This window comes from Carassius auratus, chromosome 10 (genome assembly GCF_003368295.1).
Source record: "Carassius auratus strain Wakin chromosome 10, ASM336829v1, whole genome shotgun sequence".
Classification (NCBI taxonomy): domain Eukaryota; kingdom Metazoa; phylum Chordata; class Actinopteri; order Cypriniformes; family Cyprinidae; genus Carassius; species Carassius auratus.
In genome coordinates, this window is record NC_039252.1 from 18465597 (window position 1) to 18472670 (window position 7074).

Genomic DNA, 7074 nt, shown 5'->3' on the forward strand with positions numbered 1-7074 from the left:
AAAAACTTTATATTTATACACAAATAAATAGAGGGGTCTGAGTCCAAAAAATGTAAGTGCACTGTTACTAAGTGTCTTTGTTTTAAAATAAAAGCTTTGATGAGGTAAAAAAAATAAAAACGGGTAAAAAAATAAAGCACAAAAATGATTCTAACATATTGGTGGGGGCGGGAGGGCTATTTAGGAGTGCATAGCTATTTACTCCCAGTTAAGCAGAACTAGGTTTTAGTGTAGAAAACAGAGTCTTTCAGCATCCTGCCCTGTAAGCCTGCTTCCTTCAAAAATTTCATTCAGTGGCATTGCTTGAGGCTTCCTGATCATCAACCCAGTCAGGTGCTGAGCAATATGAACAAACTTTTATCCCGAGACTATATAAAATTAAACAGCACTTGTCAGTTGGCATTTTATGATCTAGATTCAATCTAACATTAGATCATGAAATGCCAACTGACAAAGTGCTGTTTGACTATAATTTAATCAACCGCGATCGCGCATGGAGATAATAAATAATTAATTTCCACAAAGCGGTATATTTATATGTGTATTAGCGAAATAATTGTTATGTAGTAAATGAAAATATAATCTAGTGTGTTTAAACAAGATAATCTTGTCAAAAGTTTCATTCAGTGGCATTGCTTGAGGCTTCCTGATCATCAACCCAGGTGCTGAGCAATATGAACGAACTTTTTTTCCCGAGACTATATAAAGTTAAACAGCACTTGTCAGTTGGCATTTTATGATCTAAATGTAATCTAATGTTTAATCATGAAATGCCAACTGACAAAGTGCTATTTGACTATAACTTAATCAACCGCGATCGCGCATGGAGATAATAAATAATTAATTTCCACAAAGCGGTATATTTATATGTGTATTAGCGAAATAATTGTTATGTAGTAAATGAAAATATAATCTAGGGTGTTTAAACAAGATAATCTTGTCAAAAGTGTAATTCAGTGGCCATGCTTAAGCCTCCAGATCATCCGTCAGTTGCTAAGCAATATGAACGAACTTTCTCTTCTAGACTAATGGTGAGCAAATACAACAGATAGAGAATTAAATTCAACGCTTTTCAAAATCAGAATCAGAATCAGAATGAGCTTTATTGCCAGGTATGTTTACACATAGCCTACGAGGAATTTGTTTTCGTGACAGAAGCTCCGCAGTACAACAGAATGACAGCGACAGAACATAAAACACATAATAAAAGAATAAAAAAAAAACATTTTTTTTATTTTCAACATGAACTCATTCATGTCTGTTTTATTTAATTCATGTAAAGATACGTCTTTTCGGAGCAGGACATGACGAACACTACGTAACTCAATGAGTTCGTCTCAATTGTTTAGAAACAAGCTGCACAAATTAACTATATCAGGAATTTATGTCTCAGATCTCATTTGTGCATGTCTGTTATGTTAAATAAAGTTGATTAATTAAAGCAAACCAAGTAGAACATATATTTACCTGTGCACTGAGCTGCAATGGCGGAAATCTCAAAACGGCCACAAGATGGCGCCGTAAATCGGCGAATCCGATATTACAAAACCGATACCCGATTATGGAAAAATGCTTCAATATCGGGAAAAATATCGGTAAACAGATACATCGGTCGATCACTAATGTCCATGGTAGAAAAATACTGAGACCCTGACAAAGCATCAAGACTATCGTCTATTCGAGGTAGCGGGTGCGCATCAGTAATGGTTACAGAATTCAATTTGCGATAGTCAACGCAAAATCTGTAGGTATTGTCTTTCTTTCTCACCATTACTACAGGACTTGACCAAGGACTATCACTATCCTCTAGTATATCTTGTGCTTTGAGTTTTTCTACCTGACGGTGAATTTCTGCCTTGAGAGCAGGAGAAGTCCTGTAGGCTCGCTGGGAAATTGGAGTATCATCTATGGTCCTTATTTTGTGGGTAACCAAGCTGGTTCTACCGTAGTCCTGATCATGCTGACTGAAAACATCGGAAAAAGAGGTTAGCAAATCTGTCAGATTCTTATGCTGTGTCACAGATAGCTCAGTATTAGAAAGATCTGGTAGTACATGTGTCTTGGGCTTTGACACTTCACTTGACACAAACACATTGTCAGCATTTACATTGTTCACCTTTTTCTCAATAATCACAAAACCATCCTGATCGCTCTCAGAAATGAAATGGAACGTACCAATTGGAGTACCACAGTACAGAGAAATGTCATCTGCAGAGGGATTGACCACCTTCACATAAACTGAACCCTTATCTGCTTTTGTCACAGTCCATGCAAACCCTATCTTAGAATCCTCACGATAGTAAGGCTCAAACACACCTGTGTAGCCATTTGGCTGCAAACCTGTGTAGGGTGATGCAAGTTTTGCAGTGATTACAGCCTCTGACAGAGCAGGAACCATCCTAGTGGTACACACAGTCACATCTACAAGTTTAAGGGGATGCTTATCTACACCCATAAAGGATATGGAGTCCTCACCAAGCTGAAAAGACATGTTCTGCAAGTTAATCACAATTTTGTGCATAGACAAAAAGTCCCAACCAAGTACAAGTGCTTTGGAGCAATTTCTGATCACCTGAAATGAATGTGACACTGTATGCTTTCCCAAAGTGACATTCGCTGACAATGTACCCACTGAATCTAAAGTGTCACCAGAAATGGATGTTAGAGGTATAAACTGTTTCACCGAGGGTCTTTGACGCAAGGTAGGAGTAGACATTCTGAAATCTTCACTGATAAGCGAAACATCAGCACCCGTATCAATAAATGCATGCACTACTGTGTCTTCGATAACAAGTTCCACATTTTGTGTCACGGCCTGACCAGAGTCTGAAGTCACATGATGCTCAACAACGTTACCAATGGGCCTGGTGTCAGTAGCAGTTGGCAATTGGCCCTCATTGTCAACTACTGATAGTTTCCCTGGCGCTGATGAACACGTGAAGGAGACTGGAAACGCACATGAGCAGGACTTGGAGAACGATGACTCCGCCGATTTAAGTATCCATCCGATGACCTGACACCTCGACCATTGTCTGAACCAGAAGCATGATCCAGAGAATCCCGAGCTGTAAGGCGCTGCCCACGTTCAGGTGACATCCTAGGACTTTGATCACGATAGCTCTCATATCTGTGTGCTTTGTAATAGGCCCTGTCGCCACTCGTATCTCTATATGATGGTCTACTTCGCTCATAAAGAGAGTCACAGTTAGTATATGAATGTCCGTCATACCTGCGACGTTCAGATGTGCGCCCACGTGAATTGTCTGGGGTAAGACTGCGATGCTGTCGATCCGGTGAAGAAATGTGTCGGCCATCATACCTCTTTCTGTTAACCTCTAGCTGAAGTTGATCCACTCTCTCTGTCAAACGTTCCAAGGTCCGTTGAAGTTTCATGAAGTCCCCTGATGTAGCTGAATGAACTGCAGGAAGTGCTGTAGACATCATGGAGCAGGGAGAGGTAGGTACAGTCTGTGGAAGAACGTTGAGGGTAGATCCAGGAAAAACTCCTGCTGCCGAAGAAGTCCACTGTTGCGGGTGAGATGGCAGCAGTACCTTGCTGGCTTGGTGTGCCTGTTCAATCTGTAAAGCCAACGCAAGAGCAGCATCCAGTGTATCTACACCTTGTTCATGAATGCGAAGCTGCAGATAAGGTTCAATTCCAGCAACAAACCGCCTGAATTTTTCTCCATTCTTTGCATTAGCCTCATATGTGGGAAAAGCTTCATCCACCAAATGGCTAATTTCTGCTGCGAAAACTTGGAGAGCCTCACCAGGCAGGCGTGTGCGTGCATTGACATAACTTTGAAATGTGGAGAGATAAACTCGTTTTCCAAAAACAGCTTTCATTTTTTCTTTCACTTGTTTATAGTCTTTCTTAATGTCACTAGGCAAACTGTCCCAATAGTTAAAAGCGGTACCACCAAGACAAGTTGGCAAAAACTTTGCTAACCTGGCGTTATCAAAATCAGAGCTTGCCTCCACAGTAACTTCAAAGCGCCTGCACCAGTGGAGAAAATCTTCTTTCCCGTCGCCCAAAAAGATAGGTGGAAAATGTCCATTAAAGCGCTGCACTGCATGTGAACTGCTAGCGCCAGGCAAATCGCGTGCTGAGTCTGCTTCACTCATTATAGTTCACAGTTCAGAAGTCTCAGTATACCACGATAATAAAATGTCCCAAAAAGTCCATTAAATTATACAATGATTACCCTTTAAAGTTCGCGTCGTCCTGTTTCTTTAAAGTTCCCAGTCAAACCAACGCTGTAATCCAGAGATCAGACAAATGCACGAACAATGCACGCACAAATCTGTCCACGGTTGAAACACCAAGCAAAATAGACGTCACGGATAACAGACATCTGAAATCTTGCGCTCGATATCAGTCTCCAACGTCGTGATGCCACATCCATCGCATTTACTACCCGCCGAAGAGAAAGTTCACTCACGCGCCATGCACGTCGTCCAAACCCGCTGCCACCATAAATGTAAGAGGGGCTGATGACCATAGGAGGAAACTTCCGTCTCTTGAGAATGGGTCCGTCGAAATAATGCAGGCATACACATTAACTGGAACTCTACTGTCTTTTATTTGACAGAGCTCAGGATTGAACTTTAACTCACAGCTCGCGTTACAGACTTGTTCTCCCTTGACAACTAGTGCGCATGTCCTCGCGCCAATTCACTGCGCATGTCATCGCGCCAACCTGTCATTCACGTCACATACATAAACCAATCAGATAATCCTACTTGTATAACAATTTACACATAATATAAATAATCAAAATAAATCTCACAGTAACATTTAATGTAACGTTAAGTCTGTCAAATCGATTAATCACATCCAAAAAAAGTTGTTTATATAACGTACATTTCTGTATATTTATATATATATAAATGCATATACATACGTGTGTATATATCAGACCAAAGGGACGATCCTTCTTTTCCTTCTTACTGCTGCTAACCAAGCCATGTGACGCCGCTTTGTTAACTCGGAGACCTGAGATCAAGGTGCGGTTTTCGAGCGGGAAATCTGAAAAATCGCACTCCATTCAAATTATTTTTCCATGCCGGTCATGAGTACGAGTATGGCAGTTAATTACACATCAAGGTTTTACCATTGTAACTTATTTTTTAGCTGTAGAGAGCAAACAAAACAGTCTATTATCAATACAATACAATACAATACAATACATACAGCAGCGTCCGTGTCCTAAAGTCCCAGAAGGCATTGCGTTGCTAGTCGTTGTCTGCGCTGCGCTGTCTTCATTTACAAACACGTCATTAAAATGAACTGTAACTCCGTGAATACTCGACGTAGTGACACGAGAGAGATATCTATAGAAAGCCTGACATGTCTACTTTTAAACTAAACAAGTGCTGCCAAAAACAGATATTCTGTGATAAAGTAATCCATATGAAAACTACGCGATGTTCGTTTTTCACGTCTCCCCTCATATCTAGTGTGACTCTGCCCCAGCGCTGAACGCGCTATTCAGATTCAAACTGAAGCGCGCGGCTTGAATACGCCCACACAGAAGAAAAAGCAGCGTAACTCACCTGAAAAGATGTGTTTGTATGCTCAAACACGAGTTGAACCAGGCACAAAAGCGAAGCTTCACTCCTCGTCTGTCAGTCCTCGACTTTTTACAAATGCGGGAAAGAAATGCGCGCTACGGAAACTCTCGCGATAGCGCATTTGCCTGTAAGCGACAAGTGATTAAACTGTCGCGATAGTTTCGCAGTCCGAACGTAATCGTTTTGCCATGATCGATGGTGGTTATTTTGATCAAAAGCTAAGAAACTATTATTATTTATAATAGATCGCAATTACGATTGGGGTGGCAGTGATTATTTCCATTGTGGCCACGGCCACCCCCTAGCTCCGCCCAGTGGCGGCTCCAGACAATTTTGATTGGGGGGGCAATGGGGGGTCCTGGTCTTTTCAAGGGGGGTCTCATGAAAACCAACAAAAAATACAGTGGACATGGCTAATAACTGCATATTTCTGCTACTAAACGACAAAAACACCTTCGCAATGTAAACAAATGACAGGCTACATTTGTTATTCATATCCTTCACACTGCACTTTCATGTCAGGTATATTATGCATTTTTATTGACATTGATATTTTTACATTTATTTCCAGATAGATATTATTGAGTTTACAGGCTAAAGTGGTCTTGCTGTTGTAAACACTGTTGCTATTGTAGAAAAAAATATTTGCATCACATTTAAAATATAATTATATTTTAATTCATTTCTGAATTGTTTTTATTTTTATAATGATTATTCAGAGAATGAGAAAAGTTTATTCAAATAACATAAAAAAGACCAGACCCCTCGATGCCTGTGAAACTTTTCTCCCTCAAACAGCACGCTACTGTTACTTCTACACTACAAGCTACACACTGCAATATAAACAACGTATCGGCATGTTCTCACATCACATCGTTCTTGTAAAATAATAATAAGTAAATAAACACCAAAATCACTTCGCTGAGAATGAAACACCACTTACCAGCTGCCACGATGTTGAAAATATCCTCTAGCAATTAAAAAATGCGCGTGCAGCATGAGGAATCTTCCCGGTTGGATGAGGTCGTAGTCAGGTGAACGGTCATCATGTTGGTCATTTTATTTACGGCTAAATTATTATTAATAAATTGTACTAATATTATGATTGGGCGTGGGCAGGCATTCACAAAGTGTATGTTATTACAAAAAAAAATTTGAGGAAATTTTGCTTTGACAAAAGGGCACTTAAGGGGCAAAGGAGCAGGTGCTCAAGTGAACCGGTTCTTTCGGACAATTCGATCAAATAAACCAGCTGAAAAAAAAATGGTTCACCGGTTCTTTTGCGCTCGATGTAATGCCGTCATTGGCGATGATTGCCCTTCATTCAAGCCTTTGGTTTACCCGCGCTTATAACATTAGCACAGAATCAGTTCAGAATCAATCACCAAAAGAATCAGTTCGGTTCAGATGCGCTCTGTGTCAGTCTGCTTCACGCTGAATCACACATGCGCAGTTATCATCAGCTCATTGGTTCTCGAATCGGACGCGTCCGACAGAAAC